Below are 27,005 nucleotides of genomic sequence, written 5' to 3'. Positions count from 1 at the left end.
ACAAAACTGCCTTGAACCTCTATATATTTTTAGCCTGATAACACACGTCAACTTCTTTTGTTTTCTGTCTCAACAAAATTCTTTTTTGTGTCCACCACTGTTAGAGTTTATATACACAAACACCGCATGCTCAGAGCGATCATGTGACTAGATTTTGGAGCAGCTTGCGGCATGCATCAGCCTAATACTGAGGGCTTTAGAAAGCTACAGTGTCTTACAAATAAATACATACAGTTGTTTAAATAGGAGTCTTTGTAATGCCATGTCACAGGCTGTAACCTGCACATTTAAAGCAACCAATATCCACAAATGGCAAGAAGAAACAAAAAGAGAAAGAAGAGAATCTGATTTGCCAAGTTCAGGAGTACCCTAAAACGTGGTCCTTAGTTTCATTGTTCTCTCATAGACAGACTGGTCAAATGGAGCAAAGAATAAATTGGATTACTCTTATCAGCGGGTAGTCAATGAGTTGGCCCTGTGTTTGAGCCCAGCTCTTTATGGTCAGTAATGATGATTAAACAGTGAAAGGGCTTTTTTAATGGTCTCAGCACAATTTACAGATGAGCTGCAGCAGGAGAGCCGGTGATGTGGGGCAAACAGAGAGGAGAAACACCTACTGTACAGTCACTCCTGTTATACTGTATGTGGCATGCCTCCAGGGTGTGCTCTTATCTCTCTTATTTTTTTTACCTGGATCCCATTTCCCCATGCATTTGTCTCTAATAAACTGATGTGACCAAATGTTTTTTAATTGCTCCAGTACTGAGCAAGATCACAGTGATGGGCAGACGCAAACCAAGCTGCAATGTAACCTAATGGAGCAATCGTGCAGCCTTTATTTTTTTGTCCATTAAAAGTGATTGTTATTGCCACTAACAGGCTGAAATTCAGTTTCGCCAACTCTTTTCAAATGAAAGTATCTAGCTCAATCTCCAAAAGTCGCTAAAAGTAGCTAGATGACGCCATACACTCATTTGCATTTACAGTATGTGACATCATTACAGAATCATTTGCATAAAGCTTATTGGTTGTGCCAGCAAGGTAGATAGAAAGAAATATAAACATTTAGCCAAATAATCACAAATTCAATACAGAAATCTATATTAAATTATAATTTGTACTTAGGTAGCCCATCTTTAAATTAAAAAACAAAAATTCTACAAAGGGAGGGAATCTCTCTTTGCTGTCACAAATATCAGGACCAGGCCCACACCCTGTCTCCTCTCCCCTTTCCACCTGCCTGTGCAGTGCTGCTCCACATGAGGCGACAGCAGAGAGAATGGGGCTGCTCTTCTGCTCCTCAGTCACAAAACAGAAGAGAGACGTCACAAAGTCACTGCTCAGGTTTTTGTTAAAATTGTCTGACATCATTATAAATCACCACTCCTAGAAGATCCGGTGGAGCTCTGTGCCCGGATAGTGGGAGGTAAGTTCAGAAAAGCTAGAACATTTCGAGACCAACCAAACTTGTCAATGTTCTCTGATGGGTAACTCATTAAAAGATCAGTGGATGGAAATGACGTGTATTTTTCAGTTATTTGAGCCGTATGTTGCGAATGCGTTTATTTTTTATTCGCTCCCACAATCGCTCAACACTGCCAGGGTTGCAAAATAAATAAAAAGCAACAAAGGTTTATGGACTGCACAAGTGCATAGTCAGGTCTTGTTGTGCCTGACGGATGGGGTACTAGGCTATTTTTTGCCAGCTTTCCTTACTGTGTTAGGAAGCAGTAACTGTAACTTTTTCTCTGTAAAACTGTGTCCGTTTTTTTTTTGTATTTCTGTTGGATTATCTTTTGCTCTTCTTGTTTAAAATATGCAGCTCTGGTTGACTTGTTCATGTTTGCAAATGGTCATATAGTGCAAGCACCACCAATTTTATGCGAAGGCGCTCATCGCTAGATTGGGAAACCTTGGGTTGATTGAATTAGTTGTCAACCAGCGTCGTGACACAGCTTATGCTGGACCGCGGTTGCTAGGTCTGGTGAAGCCGGGTTACAGAAATAAAACCAGGGCATGTTGATCTTGCTTTGTAGTACAGGCCTCAGCTCTGTTTTTAAACTGATTTCAAACAGGGTTGATTTTCAGCGATCTGAAGCCACAGTGTGAGCCAACATGAGCTGGAGGAAACTCAAAAGGAAAGACGACACCAGCAGGAACCAAGGAAGCTGCAAACTTTATTTAGTTCTTTTCATACAGACACTTGTTTGTTAATGTTGTAATGTATTAGTGTTTACTAAAATATATAAATGTGTCTCTTAAATACAACAAATTAACTTAAAATGTAAAAACAACCTACATTTTTATCACATTATGCCACGTTGTGATAGGAATTCAAAGTAAATCATAGAAGTTGTCATGAACACTTTTCTTCTCATCTGACAGAGATCATAAAATACAGCAAATAACAAAACAGTGAACAGCTGATGCTGACGTCATATTCAATTGCCATTGGTTTACCACATTCAGCAACTGCATTGCCTACTTCTCGCTTAAAATGTTTTCAGAAACTTTTTTTCAGTCACTATTTTTGTAAAATACAAGATTTTATTCCGAACAAGCCGCCATTATAGTCAGTTTTGAAATTTCAGAGAAGCCAGACCCATGTGACATCAGCTGTTGGTTTTCACTTTTTGGGCGACAATAAAGATAAGCGCTCAAGAAAACATCGTACAGTAGTCGGCCAGCTTTTACTTTTGTGACCGACATACGCCATTTTGGGTCAGTTTGCGTCACTTTGAAGCACACGTTACAATCCGATGTTGAAGTTTACTTTAGCAGTCAAAAACTTAAAGTAAACATGTCCAAGCCTTCCGACTCCAGTCGCAACCAAAGCAAATCACCACAGACGACCGGGGGCCCAAAGCATAACGTTTGGGGAGGCAAACGTCAGGAAATATCAAGAGGTGTGAGCTGCAAGGTTTGCAGTACGTTGTTGCAAATATCCCATTAACATTGATTTAGTAGGAGGGCAGAAACTTGATATGTTGGCTCCAGCGCCCCCTAATGCTCGATCTATGCCAAATTGGCAGAAAGCCTTAACGCGTGCCTAACGAGCTTCACAAGTTTCATGTCGATCGTGTGTCGTGTTGTGTTTTGTGTCGCATTTACAGTTGCAGAGATTGAGAGAGATTTTCCATTTAAATTCATTCATTCATTCATTCAAACCTTTATTTAACCAGGTTACAAAACTCCTTGATATTAAAAATCTCTTTTACAAGAGTGTCCTGGCAAGTGGCAGCAACATGGTTTCAAATATACACAGAGACACTTACAGGTAAACACAGAAACACAGTTGAACTTTTCATATTCAAACAACGTCATCATAACAAACCTGGGTCCTTAATCAATTTAAAAACACTGACACACAGACAGCCGAGTGTGAAGCGGCTGGGATGAGGATCAGCTCCTCAAAATCTGAGGACATGGTTCTCAGCAGGAAACCGATGGATTGCTTTCTTTGGGTAGGGAGTGAGTCCTTACCCCAAGTGAAGGAGTTTAAGTACCTTGGGGTCTTGTTCGCGAGTGAGGAGACCATGGAGCGTGAGATTGGTCGGAGAATCGGAGCAGCTGGTGCGGTATTACATTCTGTTTCTTGCACCGTTGTGACGAAAAGGGAGCTGAGCCAGAAGGCAAAGCTCTCGATCTACCGGGCAATTTTCGTTCCTAACCTCACCTATGGTCATGAAGGCTGGGTCATGACCGAAAGAACGAGATCCAGGGTACAAGCGGCCAAAATGGGTTTCCTCAGGAGGGTGGCTGGCGTCTCCCTTAGAGATAGGGTGAGAAGCTAAGTCATCCAAGAGGAGCTCGGAGTAGAGCCGCTGCTCCTTCGCGTCGAAAGGAGCCAGTCTAGATGGTTTGGGCATCTGTTAAGGATGCATCCTGGGCGCCTCCCTAGGGAGGTTCCAGGCACGTCCAGCTGGGAGGAGGCCTTGGGGAAGACCCAGGAAAAGGTGGAGAGATTATATATCCAACCTGGCCTGGGACTGCCTCGGGATCCCCCAGTCGGAGCTGGTTGATGTGGCTCGGGAAAGTGAAGTTTGGGGTCCTCTACTAGAGCTGCTGCCCCCGCGACCAGATACCGGATAAGCGGTCGAAGATTGATGGATGGATGGACATACAGACAGCCTTTCTGCAAGGTCCTTTAAAAATCCTTTACAAGAATAAAATGAGACCAACTTCTTCAACTGTAGTTCATTCTGAAGCTGATTCCATGCAGATGGTGCTGCAAAATTAAAAGCCTTTTTTCCAAAGTCAGTGCGGGCTTTAGGGACTGTCAATCAAAAAACAGATCCTGTGAGCGCAGGTGATATGTCCCTGCAGACCCCGGGAGGATGTAATTGTACAGATAAGGAGGAAGCAGTCCTAATATTGCTTTATAAGCAACCCAATCTAAGAATACAGCAAACAGTGATGAGTGAGCGATTTTAAGTTTGTGATGAATCTCAAGGCTCCATGAAACACAGTGTCTAAAGCATGAAGAAACTTGGAGGTTGAATGCCTGTGTTAAATACCAACATAGTCCAAGACTGCACCGTAATCCAAGACTAAATGTTGTACTTACAAGTTGTTTTTTTGCTTCAAAAGATAAACAGGACTTGATTCTAAAGAAAAAGATCTAACTTCAATTTCAGTTTTTTAACCAAAATTGAACATGCAATGAAAAAGACAAAGATTGGTCAATGGTAAGGCCCACGTATTTGTAATGTGACACTTCTTTCATTTCTGTAGCAGTAAATGTACAAAAGGTTAGGACATTATTTTTAGTAGATTTTCCCAAAGTTAAAGTCATCACTTTATTTTTTTTAGAGTTTAAAAAAGCTCTTGGCTTTAAGAGAAAGGCCTAAAGCATTGCAGTTGAGTATATTCTCAACCAATTGTTGAATAGAGAGCGCCATCTAATGGGTTCAGAAAATAAATATGGGCTTTTGGTCCAATATAATTTTTTTTTTCATTCTTCGGGAAATAGAGTTAACGTAGATGAATGTAGACTAACATTAGCTACCTTTAGCTTCACCTAATGTTTTCCGAAGAACACATGTAAACTGAGCCTGTGCTGACTTCCAACACTGTCAGGGTCTATGACACGATTTAGCTGAAGTAATGTCAAATCACCGTCACTCGCACTCAAAGAGCTAACGTGCAATGGCACTCACTGAGGTGGTCTTGTGTGTTACAAAACACACATAGCTAGGCCTATGGATTGATTTGAAGTACGATAACACTGTCTAACATCACATTGTAACATTATCACTTAACTTTTATGTTTAGATTCAACTTACATTGTGGAAAAGTAGAGCGCTGCGACCGCTGCTCCTCTTCTTCAGTTGTGAGATGCTCCCCTTTCAAACTGCCATGTGCAACGCTGTGTTAACAGTATTAAACTGTGTATCATTTACAGTCAGAACGCAACTTGCCTGTATTTTAACAATATGTTACTGTGGAAAAATACTGTTAGCTACTGTAATGCACAATGCTGCTAAACTTTGTAAAATGTCAGAACAACAAGTAACTGTAAAATTTTACAGGTTGGGATTTCGTGCAGAAATCCAAATCTGTATTCAATTTTTTTCATAGTGTCAAATCATAGCAGTAGTTTTGTCAGGACACTCTACAGAGAGTGTAGGTCTATACCACACTCTGTAATTTACAAAGATCCAACAATTCCCCTTAAAAGCAAGTATTTGGTGCAAAAAACTTCATTTTAACATGCAGAAACTTCGGACTGCCTCTGCCGGTTGTGATACAGAGACACTCATACAGATATAGGAAAATATTATTCATAATAATTACAGCAGTTGGTATGATGAACAGTTGCAATCATAGTTACAATAAAGATAATACTGTATGTCAAATTGCCTGTCTGTTTATTTATTTTTGAAACCATTGGAGAAACACATTGTGGGCAAGTCTCTGTTTTCTCATTTCAAGACAGGGCAGCAACTACTGGCTAATGTGACGGCACAAGTTTAAATACAAGTACCTTAAACTGCTGATAAACCTTCATTAGAGACTGAATATGAGCCAAGCACATTATCTATTTCCACTGTAATGGAGGTTCTTCCTGATTAAAACATAAAAACAGCAGAACCCTGCTGTGAAATTTGATTTCCTTAACATTTTAATGACTTCATTAAAGGGAAAAATCACCTTTAAGTTTGAAATATTCACACAGTTTATTCCTCTGCCTCAGGACAGTTCAGCTTACGTAAATGTGTCTGATTTAATGATGTATAAAAGTAGCTTCACAAACAGCAATGTTAACAAAGTCAAGGCAAAAACTTTTTTTAAAAATATATATATTATGTGTGTGTGTGTGTGTGCGTGTGTGTAGGTGTGCTCTGCGTGTGTGTAGGTGTACTGCGACATGGCAGGGTCGAACAGTAAAATGATACCTTTTCATATGAAAAGATTACTAAATAATCATTCAGTTCTGAGTTTTATCGATCTGGAATTATTGTACAAGGTCTCTGAAAAGAATCTGTGTTCTAGGCCGAACTACAAAGCCGATTGCTCTGCTCTCTTTGGAAAGGTCCCGGGGGCCTGTAACATGAAACCAGCATAAGGGATTAAGCCAGGATGTTCAAGTTACCCTGGATACATTTAGCTTTGATTTGGTTGCACGAAACCAGGTTGAATTAAACGTAGCCAAGTAACTGTGGAGATGTATTCTTTGCGGCTAGCCTGGTCCAGAGCAGGCTAACAAACAGGCTGAGATTAATCTCATGTGTTATATCAGCTGCCGCTCTGATCCGATATAAATGTGCAACAGTTATTCCAATGTCTCCTGCTTTATTTTGCACTTTTGTTGTCATGAGTTTGATTTGAACCCAACTATAGCAGTTGTTTAGATGGTTAGAAATGGTTGAACTGGCTCCTAGATGCGGAGTGGCCATCGGGAGAGTCGGGACTTTTCCTGGGGGGACGGTAGTGTGTCGAAGCTGCCTGGCGTGCGGCCGCTGCCCGTTGGCCGCTGCCTGCCGGCAGACCTGCGCGTTGCGTCAGTGTCCATTCTCTTTGTAAAAGTAGAAATGAGCAGCGCGGTGTCCGTGGTCTCAGCTTCAGGTTTATAAAAAACGCTCCGGAGATTAAGTGGGACATTCCCAGATGATATTAATGGCAGACTGGTCAGAGACCAATACATTCATGTTTTCATTTTCTTGTTGCTTGTCCTTCTCTAATAAAGTATAGTTTGTGTTACTCCATAATATGTAGGCCTAATTTTTTTTATTATATCTTAAATTGGTTTCATAACTTTCTCAATTACTCTCACATCCCTGGACCAATAACACTGATAAACTGATACACTCATCACACCGGGAACACTACAATGCTTCTTCATCTTTTTATTTTGGTAATTTCACTTGTCAGAATAAAAAAAAAAAACATGAATGTTGTTTTACATATATTGTCATAGCGTGTATTGAAGTCACTTTTTTTTCTAGTTTTTGTTCCCTTTATGATTGTTCTGTATGAACATTAATTGTACAAAGAATTAGACATAGCTCATAGGGATGTTTGAATATGGTTTAAAACATGTTCTCGCATTGTAAATAAGGGTTTGAAATTAAGCCTAAAGTCCTTAGGGTCCATTTCCCGATGAACATGAATTCCCTCTGCTCACTTTTAGAGGCAAAGTAGGCTAAATAATAATACATTATATTTATATAGTGCTTTACATGGTAGGCTACTCAAAAGACACTTTACAGAAAAAACACAGCACATTCATCACACAAAAACAGATAAGTGAAACTAGCATATTTAAAGCAATTAAAACACAGCGTATCCTAAAACTTTGTAAAAAAGGGTAGTGACTAGTAGGCTACATAGATATTTTTACATCCTTACGCATTCAGTCGATCCGCTATAGTCTGTTGTTTTTTTCTCTCTCCGTATTTCCCTTTTTGCATATTACATGCTTCACCTTCTTGTTACTTTCCATTAGAAGCTGCTGCTCATTGCGTGAAACATATGCCGCATCTCCAATTCTGCATCAGTAAATCTGTGATCGATACCGTGGTCTATTTGAGAAAGCCGTGAACGTGCACTTATCCCAGCGGCCAGACATAGCGTCACCTGTTCATCCTGGCTCGAGCGGATCACACTAAGTCAAGCTGCACTTTTTCACTTATCCTAGATATCTTTATTCTACTTTCGTGCAAGTGGCCGGTGTTAGCTTTCATGCTCAACAATCAGAACGCCTCAAGTTGAAGGTATGCAGGTATCTTGCACATTACATACTGTGATTTATGGATGCAAAAAAGCTTCTGGAAGGACTGCTATCGCACAGAAGACCTTGATGACATGGCACTTTTCTTTGTTCAAAAACAAAAAAGTATCTACACTAAATTGATCAGAGATACTGAATATGACATAAAACACGTAGTTTGCTGTCATGTACAACATTGACGGCCTCAAGGGGTTAATGAGTATTGTTGGAGGGAGCTTGAGATCTAAGATTTCATTCCCAATGGCTGTATTTGTTGTGCACATGACAATAAATTACTTGAACTTCAATTAGAAAAATATCAATACATTTTGTGTCAAAGCCATGAGGATTAATTGACAGTTTAGTCCATATTGACCGTTGTTGTTCTGGCTGTGAAGTTTTGAAAAGTGATTTCGTGTGTTGAGCTAATGGAAGAAAAACTGCATGCGTGTTACTAATATAAAAAAAAAAGAAATTATTTGACAAACACACTAACGTCACTAAAGTGCACATATTAAGCCCTTCCATCTTTGCATCATGAGTAATTGTGAGATTGCTGTAAATATCCACACAACAACATTTAAATTGTCCAAGTGCTGGAGGGGATAAAGCCAAATATAGGTCAAGGAACACATTTGCATTATGCCTTTTCCATATGTATGCTGATGATTTAAGGGCACAGAAATTCTCTTAGAGTGCAAAGGGTAATCGTGCATGGGGGGCTGCACCGAGAAATTGCTTACATATTGAAGTGACAAAGTGTTGGAAATTGAAAGCAGAAAGTTCAAATGAATCAAGGAGCGAGACAAGTGGAGCAATCTGCCTCTGCGTGATTGTGTGTGTGTGTGTGTGTGTGTGTGTGTCTATGTGTTTATGAAAGGACTCTCACAGTAAGAATGATAGAGGCTTACTTCAGTCTGCAGTGAGTATTAAACCTGAAGCACAATTAAACCTGGACTCTAATATCAAAGATAAGTCGAGTCATTTGAAATAAATGGCTAGACCACTAATAATATCCGTCTATTTCTGGAGAAAGACATTCAATGCAAGCAAAGACAGATCTAACCTGGTAACACTCAAATCACTCTTCATGTGTGAATTCCACTCTCCTTGTTGACGACCAAGAGAGACATTCATAAAAGACTACAAATTCATGTCTTCATTCATTCAAACTCATTCAATGAAATAGGAAATATACACTTCTTTAAGAGAAACAAAACAAATTTAATATGCTTTTTCAAATTAGACAACGAGTTTAGGAAACAATTAGCTTGTGGTACTTGGGTGTACTGAGCTTGCAGTGAATTCAAAAGGAGTTGTTTTGGCATCCAACCATTTCGAAGAATTCTTCCAGGTAAGGCCAGGGATGTGGAAGGGTTGGCTGGTCTCCCTGGATACCAACCTCCTGGTCCAGGTACGACCAGGGATGTGGAAGGGTTGGCTGGTCTCCCTGGATACCAACCTCCTGGTCCAGGTACGACCAGGGATGTAGAAGGGTTGGCTGGTCTCCCTGGATACCAACCTCCTGGTCCAGGTACGACCAGGGATGTGGAAGGGTTGGCTGGTCTCCCTGGATACCAGCCTTCTTGCTGGTGCTTGGTTGGGACATTTTGCTTGAGTTTTCTTGAGTGCCACGGACATCTTCGTACTAGACTACATGCGTCTGCTATTTCCTTTGTGGAGTGTGTTCTGATTTGTGTCGTCTGCAGGTGCAACGGATCGCGTACAAACCAATATGGTGTCGGAATGGAATATCTTTACTTCAAATAAAACCACAATCAAATTCACTCCATCTGGATGGCGCAATATATCTGTATAGTTTTTTGTTTTTTTTTAATGATGACAAGCCAGAATGAAAACAAGCCGAACTGAAATAGGAGTGACAAGGTAATTTTTTTAAATGTAAGGAGTAGAAAGTACAGATAATTGCGTGAAAATGTAGAAGTAAAAAGTCTGCTGTAAAATAATTACTCTAGTAAAGTATACTAGATACCTAAAATTTCTATTTAAGTAAAGTAACAAAGTATTTGTACTTCGTTACTTGACACCTTTCATTAAATGTAGTTAGGATTACTTAGGCACAAAAATAACACTTTGTTAAGGAAACATATGGTTTGTGTTAAAATGTGCAGTACTAAATCTAAATATAACACTCATACTATAATTAACACACTAATAAATACACTAATATTTTAAGGGCAAAAAAACTCAGTGGAATGTTTAATTTTAATTTTGTTCTCAGTATAACAAGCTGTTGGACTAATGAGCTTTCGTCCAATGGAAGATTTTTTCTGACTTTCTGATTTTGGAATATTTGGCCTTGCATGGCCCTATCCAGATAACTTATCCAGACAAAGATCAAATGTTAATACCACTTGGAAATGGTTACTTTATGTCATTTGCATAACTAAATTGGAGTTGCAATGTTACAATTCCCAGGTTGAGGTTCAACATTTTAGACAAGTTAGGGCCAATATGAGGTGTATATTGGAAAAAAGACATTTCAAAATATATGGCTTTGTGAGTCTATGCATGTTCTGTTCAAAAAGGCTTGCAGTGTCTCAAAGACTTAATTATAGTGAGTTTCTAATTGGTTTTTCTGAGCTGACTGAACATAAAAGTGAGAAAATGGATAATTTGGAGTAGGTGCCCACACTATTTAATTTTCCTAAGAAAACAGTTTAATAACCAAATAAAAACAAAAAAACGTCAAGTTTGTGGTAGTGATTGGCTGCTACCAAGCACATAAAACACCTACACAGGTGCTGCAGTGACGTCAGAAAGTATTTAGACCCCTTCATTGCTTGCACACATTGTGAGTAACATAACTTATGCACCTAGCATATGGCGCTAGCATATAGCTTACCTTTATATCCATAAATGAATCGATTTTCTTCATTGTTTAGCTAGATTGAATGGCATATGCCGGACAGTATGTTTATATTTGTTGACACGATTTTGTCCACGTATGGTTAACCATGTTATTATATTCCTGGGATTTAAAAAGACACTAGTAAAACCTTAATTATATTATAACTGAAAGAACACAAAAAACGGTAATATTTTTTTCATTTATAGCATATATAGTATATCAGTTATTGCATCACTGTTGTTCATCAGAATGTAGTCTTCATTACTTTAACATTAGTCTGAATATGATGAATTCATATCTGTTTATTTAAAACGTTCAAATTTTAGAGTAAATCCAAGTGTGAGGAGTGACTTTTTGAGTTTGAGAGCAAGGTTTCAAACAATGTGCTCTTGAATAAAGAGCACATTAAAACTCCATAGGCAACGGTATAAAAACATATCCAAAGCTAGTGTTCCCAGTAGCACAGTGGATAAAGTCATTTAGAAATGGAAGAAATTACCACCAGCACTCGTCCCAGTGTTGTGAGTCCGTCCACATTGACCAATGGGATAGGAAAAGTCAGGGAGGTAATTGAAAACCCAACTGTCCTCTGCAGTGATGAAGCCACTCTTGAGTAAAATGCGTATTACATCTATAATGCCTGCTTAGTGTTTGGCAACTGGCATTTACAGGACTCTAAGGGGTCTTTCACACCTGCGAGTAGGTACATTTTGGTTTCACACTGCACTTATGTAAGTGCACTAAAGAACTACACAACACCATCACACTCTTGCATGTACACACTAAGCACTGAGCTATTCCTTAGGAGGAGGATAACAAGAGAAAGCCTGCCAGAGCTTCCTGTATTTGGTCCAAAAGTCTCAACTATCCAAAAAATGCTTTCACACCAAACACTACCTTGACCAGGGTTCAGCTTGACTGACAGAAAAAAAAAATTCTTTGGTCTGATAAGACCAAAAGTTTCCCATTTGGGAAGCACTCTAACCACTACGTCAAGTGCTCACCAGGCACTGCTCATCCCGTGGCTAATCCTATCCCTATGGGGAAGTCCCAAGTCAAGACTAGCAAACTACCAAGTCAGGTCCCAAGTCATACACTTAGTGTTTGAGTCCTTAATAAGTCATAATGCACTATTCAAATGTAGACAACAGAGTCATGTTAAAAGGAATTTGCACACATGATGAATGCCTAACTTAATGACACTGACACTGTGCTTTCTACTTTCATGCATTATGTCGAAATAAAATAAAAAGATGAATGTTAAAGAAAATGAACACAATGATAGTGTGGCAGTCTGCCACTAATAGGTCCTAGAGTAAAGTTACTCAAATTATGGATGGTGTGCATGTGTGTGAGTGAGAATATAACAGTTTGCAGAAAACATCAGCAAAGGCATAAACAGTTTTAATTACCTTTAAGGTTGTGCTTTTTCTGTTACTTAGGGTTACCCCATGATGTCGTTGCTATAGTGTTAGCAGATTGCAGCATGCAGCCATTTATTTTACCTAAAGTCCAAATGGTTTCTGGTTTCAAGTTAACGTAAGCTTTACGTGTGGAAATAAGTTGGAAGCTGTTGCATCTCCATCTGTAATGTCCGACCTGCATGCTTTGCACACAACCATCCATTTGTTGTTGAGTACCACTTAGTCTTCGTGCGCAAGAAAATGATCTCTGGTGTCGTCGTTTCCACCTGGCACTGAACGACATAACTTCTAATTCCTCTTTCTGATCTGTCCGTCAGACAGGCTAAAGCGGATCTGGGAAATTATGTTCATGAAGTAATGACTTGATGGGAATTAATTGCCTTAGTTGATTCAGCAAATGACTTCATTTGGAAAACCCGTTTTAAATGACATACTTTTTCATCTTTGAGTTTGAAGAAAGGTATCTTTGGCTCAAGTACAGGTGAAGTCATGAGTCAGTAGAATAGAGTCTAAAGTCATCAAATTTATGTCTCGAGTGTGACTCGAGGACAGTCAAAGAGTTTGGGTATGCAGCACTGTGGGTCATGTGTTTTAGAGAGAGAGTGTTTAGAGCTGTGCTGTCTTTGTAACAACAGTACATTGATGAAGTATCATTCATTAATGTCCTGATTTGGCTTATTCTTTCTTTTCATCACTCACTTAGCAAACCAATCATTTATTTCCCTGTTCTTGTCTCTGCCTTTTGCAGTTTTTCTAAATGTCCTTTCACTGTGTTGCTGTATAAGGTATATGTCCCATCGCTCCTCTGTGTATGATTCTTTTAAAGTGTGATTTTTTTATTTGCCTTTGATATGTTCCCCAGGCTCTTCTGTGGCCTCAGCTAAACTGTCTGCAGATCTGAGCTGGCTTTGAAGTGTCTCCACCCCTCCCTGGCCTCGTCTCCCCATACTGCCACACTGAATGCTAATGTGCCTGCCACCTCTAATAGAAGTGCCACACAGTAGAGAGATGGGTGGAAGGAGGGGTATCAACCTGTCAGGACAGTAAGTAAAGACAAAATTTCACGCAGACAAAGGGACAGGCTGATGAGGGAGTATGTAAAGGTTAGCGAGCTCTCTGCTTTCATACAGCGCTCAAAGTTCTCTAAGTGTCCTGTGGCCAGTTTCACATATTGATTTCACTAGAAGAGAGTAGATTTCTCTCTCTGGGAGGTTCTCCGGAGTTTCATATTAGATTCAAGGCCTGTCACTACAGTCCGCTTTTTTTTAGATCTACAGAAAGTTGTGGATGCATAGGATTTGCCATGACCAAGTCAAACTCTTAACAAAATAATCAGGAGACTTGCTTTGATATGTCATACTACCATATATACTGTAGGATGTCTATTCTTCCTTTCTTTTGTCCTTTCTTTCTCTGTTTGTATTACTAAAGCTACTGACCCCTCAAAAAGTACTCTTATTTTTGAACAGAAAAACGATTCTCAAATATACATATTCAAACACACATGGATCTTAGATGAATTCCATCAGTGATGCACATAAAATGTTGTAATAATCATTCGTTGCGCAGGAAAACAACAAAAGTAAGTACAGGTGGTTACTGTTGAGGAGTAGGAATTGGGTCTACAAATGGTGATGGATGATTACACCTTTGTTTTCTCTTTCACATCTGGCTAACCTCGGTACATAAAAAATGATTACTGTGAAACAAAAATATTTAAATTACCTCTTATCTAACACTGAGACAGTAGGGTTCTGTAAGTGCTATATTTCCCAAAATGTTGTGATGCTTAAAAATGATTTAAGAAAATGGCTGGAACAAATTGTCCATGTCAAAAGTCACGGAAATATTTTAGTCAAGCTCTTTTTAGAACTTAATCCCTCGTCCCCGTGGCTCATAGCAACTGCATCCTCAGAGCATGAAAAATGGACGATTTCCCTAAGCAAAATGTCCCTTTGCAATGAAGTGATGAAGTTGGATAAAGCCTTTATTTTACCATACTCTGTATTCAAAGCCATGCAGTGATGGCAACATCAGAAGCCTGCTGCTGTTTTGTTTCACTTTTATGTCACGTGTTAGTACGATAATCCATCTCGTTACTTCAACAAATACATTCATCCTAGAAATCAGTGAAGGCACGCAGATTGCAGCAAACATATTTGTTAATGCCTTATAACAGCTGGTTCTGTTTAAGTATGGAGCCTGAAGTGGATCCTGGTCAATGTGAGGGTTAGGGTCACAGTGACTGGTCTAAACATACAGACAGGTAAACACATTTTCTTCAACAAGACATTGTGTCTTTGGACTGCTGGTGTGGAACACCTGAAGGAAACCCAAACCAGCAAATATTAGCTCATGCATGGGCCCTTAAACAGGTTTATTCCCCCATGTCAGACAAACCAGCTTAGTGGACCTGGGGCAGGCTCGAGTGCGACACTGATAATCCACACGATTGAGCCATCAAGTGTTTTAACATTCAAGCTTGTCAAGAAAAGACGAGTGTGCATAACAGGCACGCTGTAATAGGATAGCAGCGGTCATGTTCTGTTGAGAACTTAGTGCTTTCTGCAGCTTTTAGAAGAGCCATTAGACATACTTTCAATTTGCGTGATACAATTCCACTTTCTCTCCTGTCTATCCTCATCAATCATAACACTCTTTTCCTCTCCATCTCTCCTTTGCTTCTCTCTTTTATATTTTATCTGCCACTACCCCTCCTGTCTCATCTGAACTTACTAATCAGTTCTTCCTGAGCCGAATGGCTGCATCTTCCCTACCCTCCACCATCACTACACTCTGCATATTCACGTTTTATCCTTCTATTCTTAATTTGCTATGAAAATGCTAGAAAAAAGAAAGAATAATCAGGTCCATTATCTCCTTGTTTAAATCGTTTCATGACTAATTAGTTCTTGAGGTTTTTAATTTTTCAATTGATTACTTTTCTGCAGCTTGGACATTTTCACTGTTTAGGAATTATTTTCATGTGAATGCAAATTTGGTGAAACTTTTTAACAAAGCAAAACATATTGCCAGGTTCAGCTCCTGCTTTTATTCTGTTTGGTTAGTCTGCACCGTAGTTCATATTTTCACATTTTGGTTTATTTTTGGTTTGGTTTCACGTTGCAATTATGAAAGCAAACTAAATAACTTGACATGACATGCAGTACCTGCGGGTAGCTTTGCTAGTACTCTTCTAATTCAAAAACGATGGCAATGCTCACCTTTGTATACTGCTGCCTCAGTTTCTTTACCTTCTTACGGCATTGTTTTCCCATCCTCTCATACCCTCTTTCTCTCTCATCCTCTCCGAAAATATTTGGAAAGATTTGGCATTCTTGTGTGTTTTTCGAGTTGATTCTTAATCATGTCGTCAGACCACATTTCAATTAACAACGTTGTCTCCCCCTCTCACCTGTGGTACCGCAGCTCATTTCGTTTTTCTGTGTCTTCCTCTCTCGTTTCTACTTTGCGCTTCGGAACCCCAGAACTTCCTGTAAATGGTCAGAAACTGCTTTCTATCTAGAAACAAAACGGAACATGGTTCAGTTTGATCTGGACCGAGACTACATCTTTTGGTCGGACCAAATTACAGCTTTTTGGTCCGGTGGAGGTTTCCCACCTGTAATTTTGGTTCGGATAAAACTGAAACTGGAAAGTCCGCAATGAACGCAGTAGGTGTTACATGTTTGGCGGTTAAAGTAGTGTGCCTTGTGGCGCGAGTGTTAACTTACTAACTGAAAAAATGGATTTAATGTTAAGTTAGTGAAATCATTAAGTTTCTTCACTCATTAACGGGGTTCCCTTAAGTCTGTAAACCACCATGGTCAATAGTAATGAATGCTTTATTGAGCCCCTGCATATTCGTTATTTTATATTGATCTTATTTCTTGCTCTTATCCAGGCATACCCCAATTCGCCCATGAGTCTCTTTTCAGTATGTAAGAAAGGAAAATGTAATAGAAGTGTGAGATGTGTTGGTGCGGGGTGTTGGAGGTGTGAATATGGTTATAATTACTAACAGTGTTATTCAGATTAAGTTCATGACAATACAGAAACACATTAGTTTTGGGTTCTTTCGTTTTATCTTTTCCTCACCAACACTTCACCTTAAACACACGTACTATGCCCCTGATCACACCTTTTTTCCCCTTTGCTGCCTCCTCTAGCACCACTCGTCTTTGTCCATTAGCCCTCCCTTCACCCACAGTGCTGTAAAACACACATTCTTTCCCGTGCCATTCGAAGTCATTCTCGGCTGTAAGTTCCCTGCCAAGTGCCCACGCAAATGTAAAATCAATGCATCAAATTTACACATGGTTGCACAGAGGCCTCTCACTTGCACTGCTTATTTTTTGTGGTTTTCCACAGCTGATGGAGGAAACATGATATCAGAACATAGAAATATAGGGCAAGAGTGTCCGTCTGTCTTATCAATTACTTTCCACGTCTGTTCAATGTATTGATCCAGCTCACTTATTCAAAACCCACACACACAGTGTTCAATATCTCAGCTCTTATTTTCTTTCACATAACTGACTGTGATCAGTAAGGATGGAAGTGTTCGTCTGCAAAGCTGACATGTGGACAGACAGATGACATGTAGATCAATGAATGGTAGCTAACACCCAATCGATCGCTTCATCACGTCCTGTCGTGGTCTTCAGAGAGCCACTCACTACTGCTTTGTTTCTGAATTCAATAGCCTTTGACTCCTCATTCTTAAAGTGAAGCTACCGTTTTTTTTAATATACCATACTCCCCATAGTATCTGAAGAAATCTCTTAAAACAGTATAGTTAATAATGACTTCAACGGGTCAAGAAACATCAACATTCAATCCGACTTCAAGCAAACCTGCGATAGGAAGAAAAAGAAAGTGAGAAAAAAAAAAAAAAAAAAAAATCATGTACTGGGAACAAACACTAAACTCAAGATTTCACATTTCAATGAAGATAAATTAAAGACACAAAATCAAGAAGTGAAGTTCAGCAGGGTACTTTTTTTCTCCGTTAAAATTGAGAGCTCGAGTTTGTTTTATAATTATTATTTTTTGTCATGTCATTTTGGGACAACGTAGATCTACAACAACACTGTGAGTGTTTTAGTTAAAATGTACTTAATTTCTAAACTGAACCCCTGAATGGTAATAAGAACCCCCATCCGTGTGATTTGTGATGAGGCAGATTTATTAAAGCAGAACACGCTTGGATTAAAGGGTTAGAACTCCACAGAACCTTCAATATCTACATCTCCGCCTTTTGCCTGCCTCCTATTAGAAACTTCATTTCACAGGTCGTCACAATAGAGCTTACATGATTCACAGTGATGTTCCCACCGGCTCAGCTGAGAGTCTGTGTGTTAGTCTGATGTGTGATGTGTGCTGCCTGTGCTGCCGGTACTGTAGATCTGGATCACCTCCCTTCTGCTGTGGATCAACTGGAGCTGTAATACGGCACCCTGGGGGAAATCACGCCATCCAGCTCATCGCTTGTCATTTTCTCTTCTGTCTCAGCTACACAAACCACAGTACATGGGCGTTCACACCACACAAAACAATAGGGTGATTTTCCACAGGGTAGTTTGACAAGGTGAATGTCATTGAAACAGCCCTTTCATGTGATGTCCTGTTGTCTTTTTAAACACCTCCACCAAACACAAATGTTTCACAATTACTGTTTGTCTCTTTGTCAGGTAAACAACGTCTTAAAGACTCTTAATGCCAAAAAAAAGTACCCGTTAGAAACAGCAAGGCAACTTTTGGTTACACTTTACTTGAGGTTTTCTACATAACAGTGACACAACATTGTCATGAAAGTGTCAAAAAACATCAGAAACAAGCCATTAATGTTTATGACTTAACGCTTTTTTAGTGTCATTCGGTTTTGTCATAACAAGTTCTGGTTATTGTTAGGGTTGAGGTTAGGGTTCATGCATCAAGACTGTGTCATGTGAGTGTCATGTGAGTGTCATGTGCACTCTTATGTAGAAAACTTGAAGTAAAGTGTTACCCAACTCATAAAGCTGCTCTAAGCGATGTTGGGTGACGTTGTTTCTTGTTGCCGTTCAAAGTCTTTTCAAACAAAATGAGACTAGCTCGCCCCTCTCTCCTCCTCATCCCGTCCTCTCCCTTCTGTGATTCCATGCACTACCCCCCCCTCCCCCAAGTCCTTTTTGTCGGTTATTGGCTGGAACACTGGAACACTGGGTGTTGGTCCTTCGTGGTCCAGGTGGGCACCGTGTGTTTTTACAGTGTGACAAGCAGCTCGCGGATAGTGAGGAGATGTGTGTGACAACAAATGTTGTAGCTTAAAACACGCGTGACATCACTTAGAGCACCATTAATATAATACTTCACCCCCAAAATTATAATTTGATCATCAGTTACTCCCCCTGTGTTACCTTGCATTCTTGAAGACAACGTTTTCTTGAATGCATCCACAGTTGCGCGACTGTTTACGCGGAACGGTTTTAAATAGTAAACTTTGGGTGAAAAGGCCTTTCAGCTTATGACTGGATAATCACTAGGATTATACTGCATGAGTTGTGTGAGCGTTTCTAAATGGATGTTTATGAATATGGACACCTTTTACTTTAATTCATTTAGAATATGTGTGCACTGTGGACGCATGCAAAAAAGTTTTCTTCAAGAATTCAAGGTGAGTAATTGAAGGATCATTTTGGGGGTAAAGTTTTCCTCTAAACTCAACTAAAGACCTACTTTACTTATTCCCTTGCTTCCTGAGAATTTATGGGGCACATACAAAAGAGCTTTGAGATCAAACACGTTTTTGGATCTGAAGGAAAAAAGAAAGAAAATAAGTAAAACACTGCGGCATAAATGAGCACAAGTAAGAAGCAGACAACCCTCTAGTTAGGACTCCCCCTTTCAAAGGCCAGTTTAGTTGATGAAACAATAGGTGGGGACGGAATAGCAAACAATGAAAATCAGCATGAACACTTCCACATCAAAACCAAACATTTCAACTATCTCACGTTCTATTAGTGACACATGAATGAACAGCACGTTTCAGAGCAGACTTGTTATCTGTGGCTTCCGCAATGTGTGCTGCCCGGCTGGACAACAATGTGGCCGTGCTCTCTTTTGCACTCGTCTAATTCCACAAAGTAAATATCAGATTGTTTTTCGTAGTGGCTTAGAAGGGAGGCTGAGAAGAATTGAGGAAACGCAATGCCTGAAGTCCCCATTCTCCCAAAATTGCCTCTCCCTCATGAAATAGTGCACTCATATCGACCCACAGAGAACAGGACACAGTAGCAATCACCAAGGCACTGTTTGCATTACCTAATGGGACCTCAGGGTAGATTTTCTTTTAATTAGTTTTTTGTGGGCATGAACACATGTAATGAATGTTCCCCAAGTCTTATCTTATTAAGCTCACTAATTTTTGTACAGCTGCATGAAAGGTTGCAAACTATTTTACATCAGTTATCACCAAAATGTGCTTCTCAGTTTCAATTCCTCATTTTTAAATTTTACTACACATCTTCTGACAAGAAATATACCAGCTTGGTGTATTTGTTCAAATTCGCAGTGACCAATTTTTCTGCATGTTGTTTTTTCTTCAGTGGTGTAATATTTGTCTGAGCTGGAATGTTCAGGCATGGCCATAATGAGAAAAGAAAGAAAATCTCTTTGAAATTCTGAAAGCAGTATTATTTAAAGATGATGTAGGATCAAATCTTAGTAAAAAAAACAACAACAAAGTATATTTCTGTATGTCTCCACTTGGGCTTCAGTTGTGACCTGGGCAATATTACCAAGATGCTGAGTGTCTATGAGGAAGACGGCCAATTGTGATGGAGACATAAATCTGTCTCTAGTGGATTTAAAGTATTAAGAGATAGACAATGGAAGCTATTGATATAAAAGAGGTGATTTGAGGCCAGACTGCAGATCAAATAATAACATAAGAAGCTCACAGACACCCATCCCCCCATCCCCTGCTTTCTGTCTATCTAGCTACTTTAATAACTGAAATTGCAGTGCCTTACATTCCTTTGTTTAATGTTGAATTTAAAGATCAACAGACAACGCAACAGGGACAGCGTACAAATGCAATAAAGCTCCCATACTTTATTCCTTAAAGAAATTGTTCCAACAACGACATAGTGAGTTTGAAAGTCAAAAGCTTTAACCCTCTTCTTTCTAGTGTGAAAACAGATTCTGCCACATGCATCGTGTATGCTGAATGTTTCTGAATTTGTTGCTTCTGGGTGAATTATTAAAATTATTTAATTTGATACTATCAATAACATTTAATTGAATTGAAGTGCTTTTGGGGCATTAATGCAGATAAAATAATCGAATTAAGTACAATATGTGGATAAAGTACAAAATCAAATACATTACAATACAAAACCGGTGGGCTCAGGATCTCATTGCTGCTTAATGCAGATGATGTGGTCCTGATGGCGGCATCGGCCTGTGACGTTCCAGCCGAGTGTGAAGCGGCTGGGATGAGGATCAGCACCTCAAAATCTGAGGCCATTGTTCTCAACAAGAAACCAATAGAGTGCCTTCTTCAGGTAGGGAATGAGTCCTTGCCCCAAGTGAAGGAGTTTAAAAACCTTGGGGTCTTATTTGCGAGTGAGGGGACCATGGAAAAGGAGATTGGTCGGAGAATTGGCGCAGCGGATGCGGTATTACATTCAGTTTATCGCACCGTTGTGACGAAAAGAGAGCTGAGCCATAAGGCAAAGCTCTAGATCTACCGGTCAGTGTTTGTTCCTACCCTCACCTACGGTCATGAAGGCTGGGTCACAGTTTTCCATGAGTGCAGTGAATACATGTGTGTATTTAGGTCTGTGTATGCGTATTTAGTTAGCCATGCACATACTCAGACTTAAATTTATGCATGCTTCATTGTTTCTATTTAGTTTGTTTAAATATTAATTTTATTTATATATACATCGAAATATTCATACATATATATATATTTCACCTTTTTTTTTTCCTATGCAAGAATCACAATTGCACTGAAAATTGTTGTTTTTGATAAAATGCTACTAAAAAGACTTTTGAAAAAAATGATAGGTACACATTTTCTTCAGCAAGATTATCTTCATCATTGAACACCAATTTTATGTAATCGTCAGCCTAATACACCTACTCCATGGAGGCATGACTACGTCACCACCACTAATCCTAACCGCTACTTTCCACTGCCAAAAAAAACACATCCCTCCCGAGGCTTTTTTGTAGAGGCATCGTCATTGAGTATAGCACCACCCTAGACAATTGTGTTTGGTATGTCAATAAACAAACAAGTCTCTTTGTAACTTCACTACTTAACTTAACAAATCTTTTTGACTGTTTTTATGCACACAAAATGTAATTCTTTGAACAACAACCTCGGCCCTTACATTTTTTTTTCAATATTTCTGCATAAGGACGATTGTGGTTTGTTGATCTAGGGATATGATTCTCTCGGCTGTGAGAGGTGCTGGGTTATACTCCCGGATGAGCTCTTTATTTGCTGGGGTGGCTCAGCAAATAATGGTCATGGTTGCCCCATAACCAAAAAGTGGGTGGGTTAATCCCAGGCTCCTCCAACCACCTGTCAAAAGGCTTGTTTGAGCCAGGTCTGCGCAGAATAAATCACAGGAAATCGCCCGTTGCATGCCAGTTGGATTTGTGTCCAACTTGATCCCGACTTGCTCTGCACTTGGTCAGCGATAACCAAACGAGATCAAGGCAGCAAGGTAGCTTTTCACCAACTACAATAAATCATGAAATTACACACATATGCAATTAGGGGGAATGGTTAAATAGCTACTAACAAAATAGAAAAGAATAATTGCAAAACTATGAATCAAAGGTAAAGATCGATCACCTGTGGAGTCCCCCAGGGGTCAGTGTTGGGACCATTGTTGTTTAACTTGTATATAAATAATATATGGGAGTTGTCAAAAACACTGACAAGCATTTTATTTGCTGATTATACTAATTTAATTTGTTTTGGGGAAAATTTATCTTGGATCCAGCAGAAAATGAATTAAAAAAAGATGAAGAGCTGGTTTGATGCTAATAAACTAACACTGAAATTAAGTAAAACAAAAATTTAATATTTTTGGTAATCGTTCCACAACTTTACACAAAAACTTATGATAAATGATATTGAAATTGAAAGAGTAAAAGATTTCTGGGAGTCATCAACCAATGAAAACTTATTTTGGAAGCCACATGGTAACTATATTAATGCCAAAATATCCAAATCAATTGCAATACTGTAGAAAACTAATTATTTAATAAGTCAATGCTCATTGTATACGCTGTATTGTTCCTTCATACTTCCATTCATTACTTACTGTTTAGAGGTATGGGGAAGCACTTACAAAACCAACATTGAACCTATTTTCATTCTTCAAAAGAGAGCCTTAAGAATAGTAACTAAAACCATTTATAGTGCCCCAACTAATCCACTGTTTATTAAATTACTAAATCACTAAAATTCAGAGATATTGTTGACTTTAAAACTGCACAAAAAATGTATAAAATAAATAGTCATCAGCCATCGAACAGTATCCAAGGACTGTTTCAAATAAGAGAGAGCAAACATCACTTAAGAGGAACATTTGTATTTAAAAAGAACTTACAAGAGCAAATGCTAAATATCAGTGCATCCAAATGAGTTACTCTATGGAACAGCTGCAGTGATGAAATGAAATCATGTACAACAATGAGCAATTTCAAGAGATTATTTAAAATTAATATATTAAAGCGCTCCAAAAAGGATTTGAAGTGCATAATGACTGGTTCCTTGGCATCTAAGTCTATTATGGATGTGTTATTATTTAAGCTGCTGTAGATAGATGGTAAAAAAAGAAGAAGAAAGGGATGAACAGAGTAAACACTGTGTAAATGTGTGTAGGTATGTATGCATCTGTGTCTATGATGTGTAAATAAGTGTAGCATAAGATTTTTTATTTACTAAAGGATAAAAGTAGAGAAACGGGGTAGGACCTCATCCTACTCCTTTTTGAATGTGGGACTTTTTTGTTTGAATTACTTTCAATAATTTTGGAAGATTGTGCTGAATGATCTTATCTATCTGTCATTTTAATGATGTATATGTGTATGCATGCATATATATATATATATATATATATATTTTTATTTTTTTTATTTTGTACATATTCAAAATAAACTACTACTAACTAACTAACTAAAATCAGCAACAGATCACATGTAGCCCACAGCATTTTGACAGCTAATCTGTCATGATAAAAACCACTGGATACTTTGTGCAAGCTAATATAGCTGTCTACTAACATTTTATTAAATATCTGAATCGGACCACAGTGTTCCTGTCACTTCCTGCTAGAAACTTGACGGTGGAGTTTTGTCACTGCCCCCCGGCTGCTGCCGCCTTCTCTCTCTGGGATTTGTGAAGTCACTTTTCACACACGGTATATAACCACAATGTGTGAATGAGAAGAGCATTAGTCTGGCACTCTTTAACAGAACAATTCCTCTGTTATGTTCCTCACTGCTCCACAGAATTAAGCTATTAGGGCAACATTCATTTTCTCAAATGAAAAGAGGCCAACAAGTGGACCTAATACAGTTGAATTACAGCTCATTTATATTTTCTATTATATTTAAAAGCTACTTAACCATAATGGCCGACGTGTGATGATGTTTAATTACATTACACACAATTACTAATTTTTGTGGTCACATTATTGTCCTGTGGTTGTAATTAAGGTCACAGCATATGTAGGAAAGACAATGATGGAGGAAAGGAGGAGGGTTTTTAATCTATGTAAAATACCACATGAAGTTTACTTCAATTCAATTTTATTTACATAGCGCCAATTCACAACAACAGTTATCTCACTGCGTTTTTCATTAAAGATCAGGTCTAGACTATTCTCTGTGATGTTATCTCCAGAAACCCTTAACGTCTATCTGTTTCATTAACTGAAACTGAAAATAACTGTAAGGCAAATATCATTTATATTGGTTGGCATGTATTTACTGGCATCTTCAGATGTGACTTTTCGTAACTCTTTGAGGAAATGTTAAAGGAAATAAACCGTTGTGGCAAGGACGTGATCTTTGTGGGGGATTTTCGTCTATATCTACGACGTTCTACTTCCGCGATCACTCCGCTGCCTTTTAATGTATATTGGGTTGATAAGAAAAATAGGATCATGCTAAGAGTAATCACTGGCCTATAGGTTTTCTCACATAACAAAAGTTAAACTCACATTGATCTTGTTTTTCCAACAAACTAGAGAGAATCACCAAATCTTTATATTGTATTAGAGAGAATTCAAATCACAATTTAGTATTGGTTGGCCGAAAGGTAACAAAGAAAAAGGTATAAGAGATAACATATCTGGACTTTGATGTGCTCCTAAAGGCGTTGAAATCTAATCTTGGTACTGTTTTTACATCTCTTTAAAGGCCATTGCAACATAGGCAATGAATTTAGGAACTTATAATTGATCTCAACAATCAGGCTAAAGGAAATAAGCATTACTGTGGATGTACATTAATAACCTCTATAAAAAAAAGAAAAGAAAATAAAATAAAAAATAAAAGCTATATGAGTTATGTAACTGTCATACAATCATAATATTATATAATTATTATTATCCTAATGCCTCTGTTGAGATAATAATCTATAAACATGGGGTGAAAATGTGTTTTAAGATTTTCACCCTATGGTATTTGGGAGTAAAGATTCTGGTATCTTACCACCAGACGTTGCCAATACTGATTGACCTCTATCTAAGGTTTCCAATCAGTAAGTAATGAACATTTTAAAAGGTTACATATAGAGATACATGGGATGGCCTGTTGATTGGTAAAGAGGAATGCCACAATCCAGTATTCCCCACTTACACAGTTGATATGTAGCTCTACTGGGGAAGCAGCTTTTGCTGTTAGGTTAAAAGCTGCAGTTATCACTCCAATTGTTTTAGAGAGACAGTCTGAGTTGGCCAACTGTTAACCTGCCATCCTCTAATAATATTGAAGGTGATTGAATGATCATCATTTGAATGATGGTCACCACTAACTAAATCCAATGCAGTTTAACGCTTAACAGAAACAGTGTGACAATGATATTGTTAATTTTTCACACACTATTAAAACCTGATCTCAGCAACACATAGCATGAATAAGGGATATTTAGACCTGATTGGTCGGGACACTTGGTATCACTATTTGGCTCAGTCTAAAGAGCTCAGTGATGTTTTAAGCCCTAAACGTCAACTTCCAGGCCGCGTTGAGACTTTAAGGCACCTAACCCTAACCATTACCAAAACTATTGATGCTATTGATGCTAGTGCCATCTAGGCAGCGCTGCCTGGATGTTGGGGGCTTAAAACACCCTCTTGGGACTTTTCCCTTTGGCGTCACATTTAGACGCACTAGGTTGGGACTCTTCGGGTCATTTTTGACACTCTGGGTCGGGAGGTACATTTAATTGACATGCAGAACAACATCGACACAGGTTTAGGAAAAGATATTGGGCATGGTTGTAAAATGTACTTCTGTCCACCTAGGGTAACTATTGTGGCAATAAACTCCTTTGTGATTCCGATTCTGTAAGAGAGAGTCACGTACATGGGAGGGAAGTGTGAAAGTACTGAGGGCTGAGAGACAAATTAAAACCATGTTAGTATGGGTCTTTTCATGGGATTTGTTGACCAAAAAATGTGGAATCATCCATGTTCTCCTTCAATTTACAGTATGACAAGCTGCTTACAAGTATTCAAACACACAATTTATGAAGTTACACAGAGCTGAATTAGATTTTCCCAATGAAGTCATAATCATACCACTGATAAAGCCTCTCCTCTTGTCTTTACTGCTGAACAGGATTTTAATACAAAATCCTACTGCCGAATTATACTGATCACAATGTAGGTGTCCTCAGAATGCACACAGAACTCTCCAGGATATTTCCTTTTGTTGCTTTGTGTCTTTATTTACTGTAAAGTTGTATTTGTTCACCACCTTGCAGAACATTTGTGCGGATGGCCTCTTTTTCTTGTCTCTAGTCAATTTGATTCATTACAACTGGCCCACTTCTCTGTACACACACACACCTACATACACACGCAAACACACACACACAAACACACGCACACATGCACGCACGCACACACAGATACACTTACACTCTCTCACACAAACACACACACACACACACACATATAATGTGATGATAATCTAACCATTTTGTTGGGAAATCCTGGCGATGTGGAGACAACAGAATTGTAATGTTGCGTGTAATACGACAATTCAGAGCGGCCACTGTGTACATGCTCACACAAAAATGCACATATTTCAGCCTGTCTCTAATCCTCATATATGTATGGCTTCCCTTTTATCATTTATTCCAAAGCAGAAGAGGGAAGATAACACCTCCCTCGCATTGTTTTTAATGGTCTCTGAAATGTTAAATCCTGCTTTCATGCTTTATTCAGTTGAGCATTGTTGACAACACTGAGTTCTC

This window comes from Etheostoma cragini, chromosome 10 (assembly GCF_013103735.1).
Source record: "Etheostoma cragini isolate CJK2018 chromosome 10, CSU_Ecrag_1.0, whole genome shotgun sequence".
NCBI lineage: Eukaryota > Metazoa > Chordata > Actinopteri > Perciformes > Percidae > Etheostoma > Etheostoma cragini.
Note: the sequence above shows the minus strand (reverse complement) of the source record.